Genomic DNA, 21254 nt, shown 5'->3' with positions numbered 1-21254 from the left:
TGTTTTCAGAGCAAAACCAAAACCGAACCACCCCCTCCTGGTTCGAACCCGGTTCAGATTCGAACTGAACTGGGCAAACCAGTTTTGTGCACATCCCTAGTCCTTCCAACACCTTTAGTCCCTACTGTAGAATCCAAGGGAAAGAGTTGTGGTATACAAGGACAAGGCAGTGGAGTGGAATCAGGACTATTAACAGTTTAATGAAATAGATAGGTACAGAGAGGCAAGTGCAATCTGCCTTTAGTGCTCTTGCTGCTGGCTGTTTGTTAGCCCCGCCTCTACTGTAGGTGTGGAATAAAAGTAAATAAAGCCCCCATTCTACAGCTGGCCTGGATCAAGGAATGGATTCACCAAAAACACCACACCAACCATACCAAAATAGTTCTATAAAAATGGAAGTGGTATACAAGGAATGTTCTAGAGTCAGGTGTTAAAGTCTGAGGGTTGAAAAATCTACCAAATGAGCGAATTGGTTCCTATCTGCATAAAAAATGCAAATGTGTCAGAAAGTGTAATGATCAGGCAGTAACAGACTTCTCTTTCCTGTAAAGAGTGAAATGGAAGTGAACCATGTCTTGACTGACAGGCCATGACTTCTTCGGGTCAGCCACTCAGCACACAGTGGGTGGGACCTTGAGGGCTATGAGGCAGAAAGAGAAGCATGTCTTTGTTCAGAAGGAGCTAGGCAAAAGATGAGAGAGGATGAGTGGAAGGCTTAGTGAGGAGCGATGGAATCTTGCTGCCTCGTGGTCAACAACTAGCCTGGAGAATTCTCTCATGGGAGGACATCTGCAGATCCTTGAGAGACAGGATTGTAGGAAGCTTGAATTCTCTCCTGGAGTTTGGGGTGAGTTCAAAGGGAGAAGCCAGGGCTTTTGGCTTTGGAAAGGTTTAGCCAGGAAACAGTTTGTTAGTTAGCTTGTGTTAGATTACTTGCTTTTTGTGTGCTTTGCAAATCCTTACAATTGTTCTTTGTTTGTTTATCTGTAACATAAGAAATGCTAAACCTGTGCCCAAGTCCATCCAATGTGATGCAAAAGTCTCTGTAACCTAAAGGGGCTTTTAAAGGTTCCTATATCCCCATTTCATGCAACTGGGGTGCTTTTTGAAGTATTCTTGCAACTACTGAATATTTCTTTTACCTGTAACTAAAAGCTGAGAAAGCCTCAGACGGAAGCAGTCTACAGTATTTTGAATAAAGCTTTTATCTTTTTGTTCTTTGTATTTTACCTGCCTCTGAGTGGATTTTCAACTCAGGAAAAGGGGTTTTATTCTGGTGCAACACGTCTCAAATTTAATTGCTCAGTAACACTACCTAGTGTTCTCATCACATGTAGGCTTGCACATGGAGGTTTTCGTGTACTTTTCCAATTGTCAAGAAGGAGTCTCCTTGGACATTCACCCAAATCTGGGGGGGGGGGCAGGGGGAACTCTGTACAAATTAGGGTGTGGTGGCAGTGCTACTGAGGAAACAGTTTAAGTTTAAAGGAACAGCCTTTGTTGAGCGAACATGGAGGGAATGATGCAGCATTTTTCTTTCCCCCACGTAGGCTTGCTTTGAGACAAAGCCTGGGTTAAATTTGTTACAGAGGGAAGTAGCACATTGGAGCACAAACGTAAGTAATAACCATTACTATGAAGACTTTGTTATTATGTTTATTGTTGCTGATAGGCATTAGCATTGTCTTTTAAAAGAAATTTACATATTCACAACAGAATCCTCCTGTATTTTTCATGCTATGGAGAAGCCCATTTTTAGTAGTGGATGCAAATTGGGTTGGTAGAGGAAATGATGAAATTTTATCCAGCAAACATAACTGTGCTTTAGTTTTGAGTTTGTTATTAGTTATTAGTTTGTTACAGGAGCATCTTAAAGCAGCAGCAGCAGCAGCAGCAGCAGCAGCAGCAGCACATGTGTGTTTGTTAATCATCTATTTTAAACATGAAATTTTCAACAGACTTCACACACACACACACACACACACACACCCCGTAAAAACATCATATTGCTTCCTTAATTCTTCATGTTGCTGGTTTCTCCAATAGGAACTATAGTTTCTCCCTTACTTCCCATTTCAGCCAGGCTGTAGGCATAGTTTTAAGATTGAGGCTGATTTGGCAGCCCTTCTGGATGGTGTGTGAGACGACAAGTACAACTCTTTACAACTCAGTTTGTTCTTTTAGCCTTTTGGCACCACTGGCTACCAGATACTCTTAAACCAGCTTTCAGATTCAATGGGATACAAGAGTGCTGGCTTAGGTGGTTCCAAGATACTTCCTCTTCAGCCTGTCATAGAAAGTGGGGTCATGTCATTTAAAAAATCATTTTCTTAATTATACACAACTATCACAACAGAACACATATAATTACCATTTTAATTATCATTACTTAATGGACATACAGAGCAAAGAAGGACTTGTGCAGCGAGAAAGCAGCCCAGTAAAATGTCCAAACAGCACCAGTGCAGCAGGGAAGCAGCAAGTTTGGGCATCTTCCCATTCCCCAGGAAGCGTGCAGTGCCTTGCAAAAGTATGTCTCAAAGAGCTGTGCAACCCTTGGGAACATATTTTCTGAGTGGCACAAAGGGCTGCCTGGGGAAGGGGAGGGCATCAAATACAGCCGCTTTCTCGCTGCATTGGTACAGCTAGTTGGGATGTTCTGTTAGATTGCTTTCTGACTGCACTGGTGAATCCTTGCTTTTCCTGTCAGCCACTAACAAAATGTAGTTCCAAATTTACTAATACCTACAAAACGTTAAGAGGGAATAGTTCTTAAATGGTTTTAATAGTTCTTAAACAGGCCTCTAAATACTTATTATGACGTATTACAATCTACAAAAAGGAAAACTTTCAGCTGTTGAATCCTCATCCTTCATGCTGATATTCCCATGAATAGGCTCCACATCCCCATGAATTTATCCTATCCCAACCTTGCAAACACTCCTTTATAGGATGTGTGATTTCTTTTTCCTTCGGTTTCATGAGAACTTAGTGCCACACTAACCCAACTTATCTCCAGTTTTGTTTAACATAAGATGATCTACTGGCATCCAAGGCTAAATAATGAACTCCCGGCTCTGGCCCTCGATAACACTAATGTTTATCAGGATATGGCAACAGATTTTGCATACTATTTTATCTGTATAGAACAAACATTGCTTTCAAAATTTGTGAGAAAAACATTCCACACTGATTTTGTACAGATAATGCTCCCATCACTATAACTAGTATATGTGCTCCATAATTGTTAAGACCTGACAGATAGACAGTACCTATTTTATGGGGACTGATCACCCACAAAGAAGTAAGATTGTGTAGCAAATATGCTACTTGCCTCTAGACCATGGTATAAAAAACAGAGCAGCCTCTGAGAGTACAGAAATCAGCCTAAGTCATGGGTAGACCTGTTGCCTACCCATGACTCCGGGTGGATTCACACAATCCGCCACAAGTAAGGAAGGCAGGGAAATGTTAGTGAAATGTCTGGAACCTGCAGCGTGCACTCCTGTTGGGAGTGTCATAAGTCCAGTTCCTGAGTCCCCCACCCAACATTTTGCCAAGATTCTCTGCCTGACTTCATATCTTGGTCATGGAAGTTGGGCAGAAATCAGGAGAATATCAGGCAGAGAACTCAGTAACTGGACTTGGATGGGTTTGTACAACATGCCCGCTGGCAGTACATGCTGTCAGTTCCCAACACTTCACCACCTTTTTTACTTGCAGTGGACCTTGTGAACCTGCTTTAAAATCTGTGTGAAGCCCTTGGGGAAGATCTGGAGATCAAGGGTGTGGTGTAATTTGGTTGTCACTCCATCTCTACTTTTCACTTAAATCTCAGTCCTGGTATTGAGTCAGTGCCTGGGGCCAGGAACTAGAGGATTATAAGAACACAAGTGAATTTTGGCCCGTTGAATAACGGGCGCTAGTAACGGCGCTCCTGGCCCCCCGCTGCCATTCCCCCTCCCTCCGCCGTTCCCCCCCTACCTTTAAGGGCCAAATCGGCCCAGGCACTTGCCCCCGCCAGGCCGGGGAGACGGAGACCGGGGGCGGAGCGGAGGCCATGTAACTTTTAAAAAAAAATTTACTCCCGCGGCCGCCGCCGCCGCCGACCGCCCACCCTCCCTCCCAGCTGCCGAGTCCCCCTTACCCTGGCCGACTGCTGTCGGCCGAAGACAGCCCATAATTTAAGAGGCAGAGAGGAGCTCGCAAGCAGAGCTCCTCTCTGTGCAAAGCCTCTTGCCGAACTGCCGCTTTGGGCGCAAGGGACGCAAGAGCCCAAAGCGGCAGTTCGGCAAGAGGCTTTGCACAGAGAGGAGCTCTGCTTGTGAGCTCCTCTCTGCCTCTTAAATTAAGGGCTGTCTTCGGCCGACAGCAGTCGGCCAGGGTAAGGGGGACTCAGCAGCTGGGAGGGAGGGTGGCCGGTCGGCGGCGGCGGCCGCGGGAGTAAATTTTTTTTTAAGGTTACATGGCCTCCGCTCCGCCCCCGGCCTCCATCTATTTTGGCCGAGGCGGCGGCGTCACTTTCCCGCCGCCTCCTCTCCAGCTTCTTCGGGGCGGCCGCTTCTGGCCGCCCAAGATGGCTGCTGGGTGGCGGCGAGCGTGTCTCCCTTGCCCTGTTCTGCGCCTGCGCTTCGCGCAGGCGCAGAACAGGGCATGGAGGCACGGACACACGCTTGGTGTCCGTCCACGGACGGACACCAAGCGTTTTATTAGAGAGGATAAGAACAGCCCTGCTGGATCAGGCCCAAGGCCCATGTAGTCCATCATACTGTTTCACACAGTGGCCCACCAGATGCCGCAGGAAGCCACAGACAGGAGCTGAGGGCGTGCCCTCTCACCTGCCATTACACCCCTGCAACTGATACTCAGAGGCATCCTCTCTTTGAGGCTGGAGGTGGCCCACAGCCCTCCGACTAGTAGCCATTGATAGACCTCTCCTCCATGAAGTAATCCAAACCCCTCTTAAAGCCATCCAGGTTGTTGGCTGTCACCACATCCTGTGCCAGAGAGTTACACAAGTGGATCACACGTTGTGTGAAAAAGTACTTCCGTTTGTTGGTCCCAGACCTCCTGGCAATCAATTTCATGGAGTGACCCCTGGTTTTAGTGTTGTGTGAGAGGCCATAGCATCAAATAATTGGTTCTGGAGCTTGTGTGGTTAAGAAGCTGGCCTGATTACTGCCTTCAACTCCTTTATTTCAATTTGCCTTTCTTATTGGAGATTTGAGGCACATGAGATTATAAAACTGTCCCTCTCTTCATAAAATAAACTGCCTCCTAAGATTTTACCAAAGAGATATTACATTTTCTTCTTCTTCAGCTGAGAAATTTTGAGCTGGCAATTTCCTCATACCTAAACAAATCATAGAAAGTTAATTTCAATAAGCTTAGTTCTTAATTCAGTATCTTACTACATCTGTGCTCAAGCTGTAAAGAATCAGGTGAGGTCCTGGAAAGCAACCTGATATTTATCTGAATTTACCCTTTTTATTCTGCAAATTTTCATGCTTGTACAGAAAATAAGACAAATATGTTAGCATTCCAATCTCTCCCAATACAATACTAGCTGGCAGTTCTAACTTGTTCCTCCTTTTTGATCGATTGATACTCCAACTCTGATATATAATCAACCTCTTTCCTGTAGATCCTTTCACTAATCCTTTATATCCATGTATATATAAATCCCGTCACTAATCCATATTCTTGTAATATGAAGATCAGAGAACAGCTTAGATACCTACTGTATCAGACAAATATCCTGAAAAACACAGACATGAGTTTTCCACTTAAAAAGGTAAGAATGCCATCTGATTCTAGGCCAGATTTGAATCAAAGGATAAAAGGGGTGGTTATATTTTCAATATACATGATAGCAGTAAAGTGGCTATGCGGCATGTGAATGTGGTAGGTGGAGAAAGAGATGGAAACAGGAGCAGATCCCTGCAGACAAAAGGGACAGGAAGGTCTTGGTTTTGTGTGTGTGGAGGAATCCTACTTTTCCTCCAAACCCCTCAACCTGGGGTGGGGGGGAGTGGATTTGCAAGGATACTTGAAAAGAACAATGGTTGTTAGGCAGTGCACATTGATAAGAAGATAAGGAGCATGGAAGATGGGGAAAAGGTATAGTCTAAAACAGAGTTGCACAACTTTGGCCATCCAGCTATTGTGGGACTATGACTTATCATGCCTGACTATTGGCCTCTATGGCTGGGGGTGATGTCCTCTCATATAATTTTAGATCCTGCTCAGGTTAAATCAGGAATACATGTGCACACACCATTCTGAATACATGTGCACAACACTGCCTTGATATTGCTGCCCAGAACAAAATCCATTCTGCGCACAGATGAAAAAAGAAATAGAGCGAACACTGATTGTAGCCCAGCAAAAGCTGGTGGGACGAAGTTGTCCAGCCTAGGACTGGACAACTAGACTGGACTGGACAACATGTGTAGAACACATGTGGTTCAAACAGAGTTTGACTCAAACCAGTGCAGTTTGACCAGTTCAAGACTGAACCAGATTGGCTTCTGAAAAGAGGTAGCCGAACTGGTTCGAACCAGTTTGACGGTTCAGACATGGTGGCTTCCATTACAGAGGTTTGTTGACAAACTTTCTCACCTCCTGGAGCCTTTACAGACAGGGCTTTTACCACAAATCTCCTCCAGAAGAGTGTGTGTGTGTTCACACAACGGCCATACTTACCCTGAAGCCCATTCGAGATCCCCACACAAATCAGGCTTTCTCTTCCTATTTCTAGCTGGTCCCAATGTATTTCCAGCTTTTAAAAATGCTGGTTTTAAGTGATTTTTTCTGAAAATGTTGGAGCAAATAGGGAGAGGCACTGATGTAGAATCATTAACATGATAAGAAGGAAACACTCTTTAGGAATGCAGATATCGCTCTTTAGAAATGCAAATTGAACTGGCTTGCCTAGCTGCTAAGAGTGGAAAAACCAGTTTTCAGGAAGCCAACTGTTTAAGTTCTTGTTTCAAAAGTAAAACCTCTGTGTTTGCTCAAGCTGACATTTTTGAACAATATTAGTCTTCTTGCTTAAGGTTTTCACTGGTTAAAACACCATGCATGTGTTGTGGGGGAAAGGAAGAAATATGTTTGTGTATACAAATGTTCCCAGTCTAGGCCATGAGGTTTTGAAAGCAACGTTGTGTTCCTACCCAAAGAGCTCTCTCTCTCTCCCCCCCAACATTGGCTAGAACAAAAACATGGATGCATGCAATATGACCCTGCACCAAAAGAAAACCCGAGAGCAGAGTGGAGGGGCTGCTTCCCTCATGCCACAAGTATAATTCGAAGTGGCTTCGCTCAACATTTACCCTGAGACCTGGAAACTACGTGTGGGAAAGCTCCTCATTGGGTTTTGGCCACTGCATCCTGATTGGCTAGCTATCTCCTTTCTCATGGCTGGTTTCTTGTTATCAGATCTTTCTGTTGTCTGGGCAACTCTGCCCCCATTGGCCAGTGGTGGGGGAAGGGATGAGGGAGCAAAAAGGAAGGAGTTTCAAAATGTATTTAAAGCCAGGCAGTGCCTGTCTTGCTTTACTCTTCCACAGCCTTCTGAGGAAGAGCTCTGGCTGTGCTGCTGCTTGTGGTGGCCAACCAGTGGGTCCAGTAGTGCCGCCAACACCCAATCAGTCCAGCACTGTGTGGGACCACTTTGAGCGCTCCCCAAGTGAGCCTACATGTGCTGTCAGCACCCACTGCAGGGCACAGGTCAGCAGGGGAAAGAACGCCAAGCATCTTGGGACGTCATTGATGAGGAGGCACATCGAACAGCATAATCTGGGCATCCTCACTCCTGCTGGTAGTCCTAGGCTGCCTGCTGTGCCCTCGATTAGTGGTGGCAAGGGACATGCTCCTGTCTCAAGCAGGGCACTTTACCTGTCATGCAGTGTCCAATGGGCAAGTGGTCTGGTCACCCAGAGGCACATCTCATAACCCCGGCCATTGGAGATACTATGGATCTTGATGACCAGACGTTTCAGATGGTGAATGCTGGCTACCACCAGCTGCTCCAGCAGTTTGCCCCCTAGTACCAGATCCCCTCACTCACCACATTCAGTAGGAGGGTAGTGCCATCCTATTGGGCATGCAGGGAGGTTGTGCCGGGGCTGCTGGAGTCAGCATGGCCCAACACTAGTTTGCACTTCACTACAGATGTGTAGACCAGCTTTAGTGGAGTGCAGGCTCCTTTCCTGTCCCTTGCTGCACACTGGTGGGAGCAGAAGAGAGAGGGGATGACATCTGTTGCTGTTGGCATGACCAGCACATACCAGGCAGCAAAGCCCAGGTGGACTCTGCTGCATGTTGAGCTGCACAGCAGATGAGCTGTTGTTTGTCTGGGCTGCCAAATCTTTGCAGGGGCTTCATGGTCAGAGACGATGGTGCCAACCATCTGATGGCAGCACACCAGCTGCAGTTTAACACACTGCAGCTGGTTGTGACAGATGCACCTGGCATCCAAGAGGTTAGAGTGAGGGGACATAGGGCACTCCCCCCTTCAGGGGTTGCTGCTTCCATGGACACTCTTGTGGAGAAGTCTCATAAGATAGCAGCCTATTTCCACCACAGTGAGAAGGGTAGGTGAATACTCTGGGAGAGGCAGCATGAGCTCGGCCTACCTGGAAACACCATCCCTAGGGATGTTGGGGTGCAGTGGAACTCCACCTTTGTCTTGTTTCAGTACCTGCAAGAGCAATAGATAGCCATTCACACCCTGGCAAGGAACTGTGGCTTGGGAGTGTGCAATCTGTCCAATGGGAGCTGTCCCTGTCACTCAAGCCATTCCTCCTTGTGTGCCAAAGCAGAAACTCTGAGCCAGCATGTGTGCAAATCAGCAGCTTTGAGGCAGGCTTTGCCCACCACTCTTTTCCTGGAGAAGATCATGCATGAGCTTCAGACCACTTCAACCACTGGAGAGGCACAGGGCCTGGCAGGTCAGTTGAGGACCGGAGTTGTGGATCAGCTCAGTACCAGGTTGGTTCAATTGGCAGAGTATGTTTTGGCCGGCCTCTGTGACCCAACCACGAAGTGAAAAGCCATCACTCCTGGCAAAGTGCTGGGGCGCCTACTTCTAGTGCACTGTCCATGCCAAGCAGCACCAGCACCAGCACCAATGCTTCCCAGTCCAGCAGCGTTGTGTCCTTGGCAGCACCAGTGCAGCTGGCACTTCCACCTATTTATTCTACCCTGAAGATCAAATGGGGGTGCCTTGTTGCCTTGCCAGGGGTACGGGAGGTGGCAAGCAGAGTGTTATGCAGGACCTGCAGGAGCCAGTGGTGGCAGACCCTGAGATGGATCTCATTTTGGGCAAAGCATCGCCAAGTCTGACCAGACTTGGCAACAGTTGCTGATAGCTCCTCTCTTGCCCCCTGACCAGTGTCCAGAGCGAGAGAGAATTATCCATGGCTGGGGACGTGATGATACCCCATTGCTCATGCTTGGATGCTTGCTTGGAGAAACCACTCATCTTCCTGAAGGCCAAACTCCCACTGCTGGGCTATCCTGAGCTGGATGTGGAGGGTGAGTAACTCATGGTCACCCATATAACACCATCTCACCCTGTTGTTGGTTGCTTTGTTTGCTTCAGCAGAGCCAGATATGTGCATGCATGCACATGTGTGTGTGTGTGTGTGTGTGTGTGTGCGCATGCACACACACACATTGGTCAATGATGAGTACAGACTGGTTCCTTGACATGTGTCTGTCTGCAGGATGTCAGCTAGCGCACAGCTCAAACTGAGATCATCTTACTGCAGACACAAAGAGAAGAAAGAAGACTTCTCACCAAGTACGTGGTTTTCTTTTTTCAATCTCTGTGTGTGCGCGCACACACACAATTCAATATTCTTGCTTTTGCTGGATCTCAGATGGACAAATGCAGAAGAACTTGGTTCTCTTGCCTGCCCTTGCTTCCTGAGACTTGTCGATCTGCAAGATGGTGCTCTTTTGGCGAAGTTTCTGTCTAATATTTTTATTTTTGGCTGTGGGGTTAGCTCCATGTGTTTGTCCTCATAGCACTGTGGACTGTGGTCTGGTGGTTTGACTCTCAGCTCTGTCTTTATTCTATATTTTAGATGTACACTGAATTTCATGTGCATATAACCTATTTGTATGTTGTGCCCCACATGGATGTCTGGAGACAGAAGCCAACGTTTGCTTATTTTGTTGTAGGCTTTCAAGAGACATGGTAAAAATCTAAACAGTATACTTCTACCCACAAATAGAAGAAACTGGGTACATCTTCGCTTTTTCTACAGGGGATCAAGTTAATATTCCAAGTATCCCTGCCAATGAGTGCATCAATCCCTTACAAAAAAACCCTTTGTGGGATGAAGATTATAAAGAGCAGTCTTCTACTGGGTGGCTTCACATGATCCACCATAAGTCCAGCTCCAGGATAATGAGTTCCCAGTGGATGCATTGTTTGAATGTCCCGAAGTTCAACTCCTGAGATAGGCTGCCAATGTTCACCCAACATTTTTAGCTTCTATTTGATGCTGGACAGAGAATGTCAGCAGCTCAGCTCAGGAGCCAAATGTTGGCAAGTTCAGATGACATGCCCACTGGGAGCACACGACCCTTGAGAGGTTTCCAGAGGTTCCCGGGAACCGGAATTGTGGTGGATTGTGTGAAGCTGCCCACTGAGCCAGACCGAAGATCTCGCTAAACCAATGTTGTCAGCCTTGACCAGTGGTTATTAGACCTGTTCATGTGGACAAATTGACTACAGACATGGGGTGGGTGTAGACTGAACAGGGCAAAGATTAGAAAGCAAAAGGTAATGTATTTGTTGAGAGAGGTAAGCCATGCTGCTGTCTTTTGGATTGTTTGTATCATTTCCCACTCATAAGTTGCAGCTCTGCTTGGAATTTAACAAGATCAGACCCACTTCACACTAAAATAATTCTAAACGAGAGGAAGCTATGTGAGAAAATTCATATTTAAAACTCAAACTGCAATCATTTAAGGACGCAAAAACCTGGAGAATTCAAACCAATTACATGGTCTTTAAAGGAGAGGCAAAGGAATTGTATTGGAACAGGTTGCAACAACGAAAAAACTCTATTGTCCCCTGCTGACCTATTTTGCATTGCTCATCTATTCAAAAACTAGAAAATCATCCCAAATTAAAAACAACAGCAGCAACAGTTGAAATGAAGTCAGGCAAAACTGCTGGCTCTTTAGGCTACAAGAGCAATTTGGATTAAAAACAATTAAAGCAAGCTATCTCTTTTAAAGGATTTGTTGTTCTGTATTTCTTTGCTATGTTTCACTTTCAGCTACAAGATAGGATTTGCTGAGGATAAATGATTGTCAGTCATCTTTGTACAAAAATACATTAGACTGTCATATGCTGAAAATCAGCGAGGTTTGATACTATACTCCATGAGCTGAGTCACAGAGCCAATACTTTTTATGTAATGGCCACCACCAAGTGATTTTACCATGGGACATTTGTGTGGTCAATATTTATCTTAAAAGTATCCTCATGGTATAAGATTTGATTATGGCCGGGTTCATACATAATACCAAACCAGAGTTAAATGGGGCAGAGGTTGGAACTGAGGTATGTCCGAATGCGTGAACCTGTGGTTTTGGGCCGAAAGCGACCTCCAATTTGCCTCACCAAACTCCAATTTGAACTTTTGGTTTGCACAAAGGTTCATCACCAAGTCCTGAGGTTTGGCTGCAGAGGCATTATGTCCAACTCCAGATGCCGCCATGACTGTGCTGCACACCTTTCGGAGAACCAGTCCCACCTCTTCTTTCAGCTATGCAGCTATGGAGTTGCCACGCAGTAGGGATACTGTGATGCCCAGCTGCAGCCTTGCCATCCTCTCAGTGGGCATTCCCTGTACCAACTCCATCCCTTGCTCTCCCCAGCTGACAAGCAGAAGGGAAAAGGGATGGGATGACAAGATGGGTACTAGGTTCTTTGCTCCCAATAAGGAAGTGACAGTGGTATATGTATATAAGCACAACCACTCCAGGTGGTAAAATAAGCAGGGCACCCCATCTCAGCACTGGGAGGGAAGCATAGGGCAGGAGGGATGTCTGGGGCCAGCTCCAAAAGGCAGAAGCTGGAAGGGATTCTTGAGCAACCAAGTTCTATTTTATTCAAATAAATAAATAAATTTACAGTAAGGTTGTGGAAGGGGCCCCAGCCCCTTCCCCTTGGGGGTTATTGGTCCATAGGCTCACTCATGAGAAGAGACATCTGGGAAGAAAAAGGAAAAGTTACTCTGAAGTACCCTACTCCCATGGACCACTCTCTCATGAGAGTGGCAGGCCTCGGGGACTCGACATGGAGCCTGGATGCTCTATGCAGGAAAGCCATGGGAAGGGGTACTTGGGCAACTGCTGTGACGTCTTGGTGACTGCCACCAAGTAGCTGTCAAACTGTGTGAGCCCTGCCACCCCATGCACCCACACTGAGATTCTCATCCTTGCCCTTGGCCCTAAACGGTGACCCCACTGTACTGGGGCCACTGGCAGCCAGGGCTCCCACAAGTGTTCCTTCTAAGGTGTGTGCATGCATGCATGCTCACACATTTTTTGATGTCCACTCAGTTAATTTTAGGTCCTGCTCAGGTTGAAGCAGGAAGGTCCCACTCTGAATGCACATGCACGCACACACACACACACACTGCCTTGATACTGCCACCCAGAACAAAACTCATTCCGCACACAGATTAGAGAGAAATCAGAAAATTAGAGAGAACACTGGCTCTTGCTAATCTCCACACTGGGAGATCTGGAATTTTGAATGGGTGTAAAGGAACATCAAGGAACCAGGTGTCTCCACTGTCCACCTACATGGGCACGCCTTGACACATGGCCCCCTCATGACAGCAATTGCCAATAGGAGCAGGGCAGTGTGGAGCAAATGGGGAGTGTTTTTTTTTTGGGGGGGCACTCCTGACCGGGTTCCAGAGGCTGCCAGAAGTAGAGATTGTGGAGCTGCCAAGTTCTAATTTTTTCATATAAATGTTGGGGAAGGGGGCCCTCAGCTCCTTCCCCCTGTGGGGGGATGTTTGGTCCCTAGGCTTACTCATGATCAGGGCCAGGCAGCAGGATCTGCATTACTCCAGTGAAAGGAGTGATTCCTCCTATGTTATGAGGACAGATGCCAACCTAGGGTGGACTGTGCTCCTCAAGAGAGTGCCAGGCCATGGGGACACCCACACACAACTCACGAGAAAGACCATCAGAGGGGAGGGGAAAGAATTGCTCAGCAAAATCTATAATTACATGTAATGACAAAACATCCCCTTCTTCCACAGACAGCTCCCTCATGAGACTGTCAGGCCACTGGGGCTCTAAATAGAGCCAGGTTGCTGTGTGGAGGGAAGTCACGGGGTGGGGTACCCCAAAGACTGCTTTCCTTGTTTTGGCAGCTCCTGCCAGCCAGCCAACCCATGTGGACATGTGCATGCTTGCCCGAGCCCCCAAAAGATGACCCAGCTGTCCTAGGGCAGCTGGAAACTAGGACTCCCATCTCCCACAAATCCATGTACCCACAGATCTGCTTACAATGCTATGTGGACTGAACCCAGGGATTTTGGATGGACTTAAAGGTCTGTCCCTGAACCCAGTGTCTCCCCTGTCAGTGCAACTACTTTGGGGGTGGGTGCTCATGGCCAAGTGTAAAGGTTGGTTCAAGGTATACTTGAACATCAAAAGGTTAGGGAAGGGGGGCCCTTTCCCTTTCCCTTTTGGGGTTTGTGCTCCCTAGGCTTATTCGTGCAGGGCTGGTCGCCAGGGTTAGTAGTGCTCCCATAATTGGGAAGTGCACTACTGCTGAGATGATAGGGCCACCCAACCAGGGGGACACTGCTCAATAATTTATTTATTTATTTATTGCATTTCTATACCACCCTATCCATCCAAAGGCTCTGGGTGGTGTACCGCAACCAATCACAAAAACAAACAACCATTTAAACCAATCAGCTTGAAACAATATAAAATCAAATTTAAAAACGGTGTAAAACCAGTTAAAATATATTTAAGAACAATTTAAAAACCTTGCAAGGCCAGCTCAAACAAATACATTTCCAGGGTTCTCTTGAAGGCCAACAATGCAAATGTTTTAAAACAGGCATAATACGATCTCTCTGGGTTACCCCCAGAGACCAGCCTGGCCGCCACATTATGAATTATCTGGTTTCCAAACTATGTACAAAGGAAACCCCATGTAGAGTGCATTGCAATAGTCAAGCCTGGAGGTTATCAGCTGATGCACCACTGTTTTGAGAGTGATAATGAGTGTGAAAAGCCATGGGGACACCCCCTTTCATCTCATTAGAAGAACCATCAGAGGGTAGGAGAGAGAGCTGCTGAGCAAATTCAGTCATGATGCCTGACAGCAAATTCATCCCCTTCTCCCACCAATCACTCCTCATGGGAGTGACGGTACACCCTTGCCCAGTTCCTGAAATAGTGACCCTGTTGTCCTGAGTTTGCTCTAAAATGCACACACACACCCCACGATTCCCCACACTGGCAGATGGACGTCTGTGGCACGATTTGGGATTTCAAATTAAAACTGCGGGTTTGTCTACCTCCAATCTGGCGTTATGGATGAACTGGGCCTTTTAGTAATGGGTGAACCCCGCTTGGCTCAGTTCAACATCAGCTTGATTATTATGAACTTTCTATGATATTTCTTGGGGGTGGGGAACTCATATGTTGAACTTTGGGCAGGGGGGAGAGGAGGAATATCGTATTTTCCCAAGAGTTTCCTTCCATTTCATAATGTTGGTACGTGAATGCTGATGGAGCCACACCCATGTGCCTTATCATATTACTCTCTGGGGACTGTAGCATTCAACACAAAAGGCCTCCGAAAGCAACATATATATGAACAAGAATGAGTTTTAGGGATGGATTAGGGATAGCAAGAAACATCAGAGAGAACCAAACGAAATAGAGAAGATACTGGCCAACAGCACATTCCATTGCACAAGGAAGGGGGCAATATTTGGTGGGCTCCCTTCCCTTTGCAGCCCTCTGAGCCACCTCAAAATATCCCTGAGGATTGCTGAACCCCCAGAGACTTATTTTCAGGTTATATGGGTGACTGCAAGAGAAAGGGGGAGATTGCTGAACATCAAACCCCACCCACCCCCGTTTTGGGAAATATTGTGGCAATACAGTGCTAGTTTAGACATCAGCCATTGACCAAAAGGCTGCTGGGGCAAGTGGTCTGGCTATATTATTTCACAGTGCTCAGTGGGTTTCAAAAAGTGTTCCACTGAGAGCTTCCATTAAAGAAAGAACTTCTGCACCTGCTCGGACTTATGTTTTGAAAAGAGGGTAGTGGAAAATTACATTTTTAGCCTACTTTTCCTTAAGGAAAGTAAGCTTATGAGATCACCTGGCATTGTGTGTGTGAGAGTGTCCCATCAACTTCACAATGCCTGTACCCAATATGAACCAAACTGGGTACAGTTGTAGTGAGTGACACAAAGGGACACCAAAATGGTGTAGTTTGTAATGCTGTCATCCACCCCGATTCAAGATGGCAGATACGTAAACATTTGTAGTGTAAGAGGGCTAACATGTGAACCACCTAACCAATTTGAACCAAAATTGCTACAGCTGTAGGGATATATAGGGACACCTCAACAGTGTAGACTGTGTTGATGTAATCCACCCCAATTCAATATGACAGATGCATATACATTTGAGGTGCAAGTGGAAACAAATTTGGACCAAATTTGGTACAGTTGTTACCAGAACTGCCTCAAGGTGTTGGCTAGACACCTCAGCTATGCTTTTGGTTTGAATTGGGGGAGTTAACTTGGCTTGGAGAGCAATTCAGTTCCAGTATCAATTTGAGCAGGTTTTGCTGTACTGGAAAGAACGAGGAAGCAAGAATATAGTTTAGAAGCTTTATTAAGGGTACAATCGGGGATACAGAAGGAAGAATAGGGTTGGTTAGGCGGATGCAATAAATCTTATCTAATATTTTGAACAGTAGTCTTAGTTGCAATAACTTTGGCTAAGGTTCTAAATCAGGGCCTGGCTAGAGGTTTCCTTTAAAAGGTGCCGGGAAACTGAGGAGGGAGGCAGAGAAGGGAGAAAAGCAGCAAGGAGACTTAGAAGGAAAAGATGTTAGTTCACCTATCCTTCCCAGTATGTTGGTGTGTTCATTGTACTCCAGATAGCTGGGCCTCCTCATGAATAGCAAGCAGGGAAAACAGGGATGAAGAAGAGCAAGAGCGATGGGCTACAACTAGTGTCTGAGAACCTGTATGATGTTAGGATCCAAGCCAATTCCGAGATTATGGGTACAGGACTCTGAGGCCATGTCCTTTGGTTGGGGGTAAATATACCCCACAACATGCCTGGAAGCAATTTCTAAGCCATTCTCCCTCCCTGGAGGCGGAGAAACCTGTGCAAAATAAAGGACTTAATTGCTGTGAGGACTTAGTCACCTTTGGGTGTAACTTGCTGAACAAAGGGGCAAGAGTAAGCTATGCAGATGTGTGTGTGTGTGCTGAATAGCTGCACTTGAGTGCTTATCTTAGAGCTGAGATGTCTTCCAGTGCAAAAGATATACACCCATAGTTTCTAATGAGCTGGTCTCTGCCCTGGGTCCTTGTCAGCCATTTATTACTTAATAATGAGATGGGAAATGCACCGTTATCTATGCCACTCCTGAAGAGTGCTTTGAGTTGTTTATCTAAAGGGAGGATCACTTCCCTGAATGGTTTCCCTTTGAAAAGGGAGGTCTGCTTGCAGGCTAGTGCCTCTCTGTAAAGAAAGGGTCAGGAATATCCTAACTTGGTCTATGATGGATTGATCCGAGGCACATTGCCCAACACTCATTCATGCAACCAACCAGCTGTGAATCTTTGCTAACCCTGAGGAGAGTGAAAAGTTCAGAATGGGGACTATGATTCTGTAGCCCTACAGAGCAATCCAAAATCACACAGGGGGTGCTCTCCATGCTACCCCAAAATCAAGCTGACTGGCAACAGGACACATAGGGTTACCAGTTTGTGATGATGTCATCCACCCAAATTCAAGATGGTGGACACATGAACATTTGAGGCACAAGTGGGCTAACTTGTGAACTGCCTAATCAATCTGGACCAAATTTAGTCCAGTTATAGGGATAGTGAAAGAAAGTAGCCTGGTTAGTTCTTACCAGAACTACTTGTTCAGTTCAGTTTGGGTGTAGCCTCTATGGGCAGCTCTGGACTTCATAAAAAGGCAACACAGGATGTAATGTGCAAAGCAAGGACTTACAAAACTTTGCTTACAGTGAAAGCTCCATGCACATCTGACATATTGTGGGGGGAGAAGCAAAAGATTTTGCTTCATATTTTACACAGGAAGTGCAAAAAGAAGAGCAAGAGGCCTTTCTCATTTTTGGTAAATTGAGGTAAATTTGAGGTAAATTGGTCACTTTTATGTAACACCCAAAGCCACCCTGACCTTATTTCTTCCTCATCTGAGAAGCAAGAAACCAAGACATAATCTGAGCCAGGACTCACTGGGGACTCAGACCCAGAAGCTGCTTTCAATATCAGAGCTACATGTTAAGTAATAATACAGAAAAGCACCCCTTGGAAAGAGCAGAGTGCTTTCCCCCCAGCATGTTCCCACACAAGTAGCAGGGCTTCTGGGAATCTTCCTGTCATGGTCTCCCATCAGACACAGGCCCCACCAAAATATTGTCTTCATTTTAATTAAGCTCTAGGGCAGGAGTGCTCAACTTTGGCCCTCCAGCTGTTTTTGGACGCCAACTCCCATAATCCTCGGGCCCACAGTGGCCAATAGTCAGGAATTATGGTTTCTGTAGGTCAACCTCTGCAGCAGGGCCAAGGTTGAGCAGCCCTGCTCTAGGGGCATTACCCAGTGCTTAATATCACCTCTGTTGCAATTGGTTTATTTTGAAACAAAAACACTTAGAAGTTCCTCAAATTGTTGTGACTGTGAGGACATGCTCACGGGGTTTGACATTATTCTCCTTTGTATTCAGTTCTATTTTCAGATGAAGTATAGAAAGCCAAAACATGTTACAGAGAAATTAATTCAATGAATGACTCAGTTTCATAATTTGTGTGTGAAATCCATGCAGAGATTCTGGAAAACCTTTGATTCTGTCTCAGAAAAATAAGGCACCAGAGGTGGGGTTTAACCAGCTAACACAATACCAAATTGCAATTTGTTGAGGTAAATTAAAAACATATCTTTCTACCAGGGGCGTAGCAAGGTTGGAGTGGGCCCAGAGACGAGATTTTAAAATGGGGCCCCCCCACTCAAAGTCCAGGGCCTCCGCACACCCCAGGCCCCCAAGGATTTAAGTCTGATATTCCAAAATAAGTATGCTGCCTGGAAATACATTTCACTGAATACACACACGCACACGTCACAATATATAGTGATATACATTGAGTACTATACATTTGTTTTACTTTTAATGCCTAGAACACACTAGAAAGATGAATGATTAAAATGGGCCCCTCGCTGCAGATTAGCCAAGGAGACTTTCAACCATGCAGGGTGAGCCTATGTTTGTTTTCTCAGAATTCTGAACAAATTCAGTCAAGTTTGATTCCAGGAGATTTTTCACAGGAGGCTTTTAAAGCCCTTTAACACACATCTCCTCTGGAATAGAGGTGCTGCATTCACATGTTGGCCAGATTTACCCTGAAGTCCCTGCAAGTTATTGGGGAGCAGTTCACACACAAGAAAAATAAAATAAAATAAAAGCAGAAGACATGCTTCACAGTTCTCACTCAGACCTTCTGGGTTGCAAAACAACTTGAACATAAGTGCATTTATAAATGAATGAATAAAATAAATATAATACTGTTTCTTCCAGAAGTTTTTGTAATTTTCTGCCATGAAACAAGCTACTTCTAGGACTTTTTACATAGTTTTTTTTAAGCCAGCAAATTTTCCAAGCTGTTTAAAAATAAATATTCAGAGACTTCTCAGTCCCTCCCCCCCCCATATCAAGGCCCTATGGCAAGCAGATCCCTATATATCCGGGTGGGGTGGGTGGGGAAGGTAACCACAAAAAGGAGTTCACACTCTACCTGGCAGCAGGGGGTCTTCTGCTGCAGAGAACAGTGGTGGCCACTCTGGCTGCCTCCTCCTTCCTGGCTTGCTTGGGCCCTACTGGAGTTCAGGCTTCACTGTGGCCTACACAGAGGACTCCGTGGAAGCCCCGCCCACCCGCCGATCAGCTGAGAGGCGGGAGAAAAGGAGCTCTTTGCAGCCTGTCTGCTGCTGGATTGCCGGCCAAGAGAACAAGCTGGAGAGACGGCGAACAGGGCAAGTGGCTGAGGGGCCTTGGGGCTGGGCAGGGGGCAATGGGGAGTCATGTGAGGTGCCTCTGGGGGGCCCCTCCAGGCAGTGGGGCCCCCAGACAACTGTCTCCCCTTGCCCGATCGTTGTTACGCGCCTGCTTTCTACTCCCTCATCCAAAACCCCTCTTACTTTTAGCCACTTTGAATATCCCCTCCACCCCCACCCCCGCAAGCATTCCTTCAAAATCAGAACAAAAACCAGGATGTGACACAAGAGGCTCATTTCCATAATGATTGCAGGGGAGGCCAAAGCAAATGAGGAGCATTTTCTCCACAGAAGATTCCCTTGAAAGCAGCATTTAATAATCAGAGCAGCAGCAAAGAAAAGCTTCCTGTCCCCTCTTCCCACTCCCTCTGGGATTCTGTGTAACCACAGATTCTGTGTATGCTGTCTGGTATCCTGCTTATCCAATTGAGAAGGCAATTTGCTTGTTTTCTTTCATTACAGTGTGAACAATGTCCTCAGGCCCAGGCAATGAAGTTTCAAGGGCTGCAGTCATGACCTCTGCTTTCCTAACAGATCCACCGATAGGCTTCATGCTGTGCCTGAGTTGGGGAATCCTAATACAGTGACGAAGAAAAACAATCATCTTGCCTTTCTTCACTGCTGCATCTCTGGCTGCAGCTTGTGATTTGTCAGTTCTTTCAGTTCTTTCAGTGATTTGTGAACTCTTTCAGTTCTTTCACTTCTTTGTTGTTGCTGCTGCAAATCTATGGATTCCATTGTCATTTTAGAATTCTTCATGGTGCTTTCTTGCTCATAGTCTAGTACTTTTATCATCATCATCTAGTGCTTTCCTTGGTTGCATATTATTAGTGGTAATAAACTTGTTTGAGAACTTTTCATTGGAAGGAGTTATGTAAGTGAATCTACAGCTCTTTGTGATCGGTTTGCCTGTCGCTTTGCAGATAAAGTCACTTGCATCCGAGCTGACCTGGACTCCAGAGTTTTGGCAGTTCCGGCAGACGTGCCTCTGGTACCATCTGGTCCCGTTGTGTTGGATTCTTTTCGATTGGTGCGGCCTGAGGATGTGGACAAGATCCTGGGCAGTGTGCGGGCGACTTCGTGCGCTCTTGACCCTTGCCCTTCATGGCTAATAAAAGCTGCCAGGGAGGGGACAGGCAGATGGCTGGAGGTGATCATTAATGCTTCATTAAGGGAGGGCAGGATGCCATCGTGCCTCAAGGAGGCGGTGGTAAGACCACTATTTAAAAAGCCCTCCCTTGATCCCTCCAACCTGGACAACTATATACCTGTGTCTAACCTTCTCTTTCTGGGCAAGGTGATGGAGCGTGTGGTGGCATCCCAGCTGCAGAGGGTCTTGGATGATACGGATTATCTGGACCCTTTTCAATCTGGCTTCCGCCCCGGGTATGGGACTGAGACTGCCTTGGTCGCTCTAGTGGATGACCTATGCCAGGAACTAGACAGGGGGAGTGCGTCCCTTTTGGTTCTGCTGGACCTCTCGGCGGCGTTCGATACCATCGACCATGGTATCCTTCTGGGCCGCCTCTCGAGTATGGGAATTGGAGGCACTGCGTTGCGGTGGTTCCGGTCCTTTCTTGTGGGGAGGGTCCAGAAGGTGGTGCTGGGGGACTACTTCTCGGCCCCGTGGCTGTTGGCCTGTTGGGTCCCGCAGGGATCAGTCTTGTCCCCCATGCTGTTTAACATCTACATGAAGCCGCTGGGAGAGGTCATCTGGGGATTTGGACTGAGTTGTCAGCAATATGCGGATGGCACTCAGCTCTATCTCTCCTTGTCATCTGATCCTAGGGAGGCGGTGGATGTCCTGAATTGGGGGCTGGAGGCCTGGATGGGTTGGATGTAGGCTAACAAACTGAAATTGAATCTGGATAAGACGGAGGTGCTGTTGGTCAGTAGGAGAGCCAATCGGGATGAGGAGA

At 46.5% G+C, this 21254-nt stretch overlaps 1 long non-coding RNA gene across 2 annotated transcripts; it reads right to left on the bottom strand.

Annotated features, from left to right (window-relative positions):
- Window positions 1-1640: 1640 nt before the first annotated feature.
- LOC128339678 (uncharacterized) lies at window positions 1641-19192 on the bottom strand. 2 transcript variants are annotated; one of them, XR_008313163.1, is made up of 3 exons: window positions 19077-19192; window positions 5290-5353; window positions 1641-2287 (listed from the first exon to the last, which is right to left on the bottom strand). It is a non-coding gene; the product is annotated as an uncharacterized LOC128339678 (long non-coding RNA). The 2 variants fall into 2 exon arrangements; XR_008313164.1 differs by having other exon boundaries at window positions 5304-5353.
- Between the last annotated feature and the right edge of the window lie 2062 nt (window positions 19193-21254).

The sequence above is a fragment of the Hemicordylus capensis genome, chromosome 1 (assembly GCF_027244095.1).
Source record: "Hemicordylus capensis ecotype Gifberg chromosome 1, rHemCap1.1.pri, whole genome shotgun sequence".
NCBI lineage: Eukaryota > Metazoa > Chordata > Lepidosauria > Squamata > Cordylidae > Hemicordylus > Hemicordylus capensis.
This window is presented reverse-complemented; position numbering and strand designations above follow the sequence as displayed.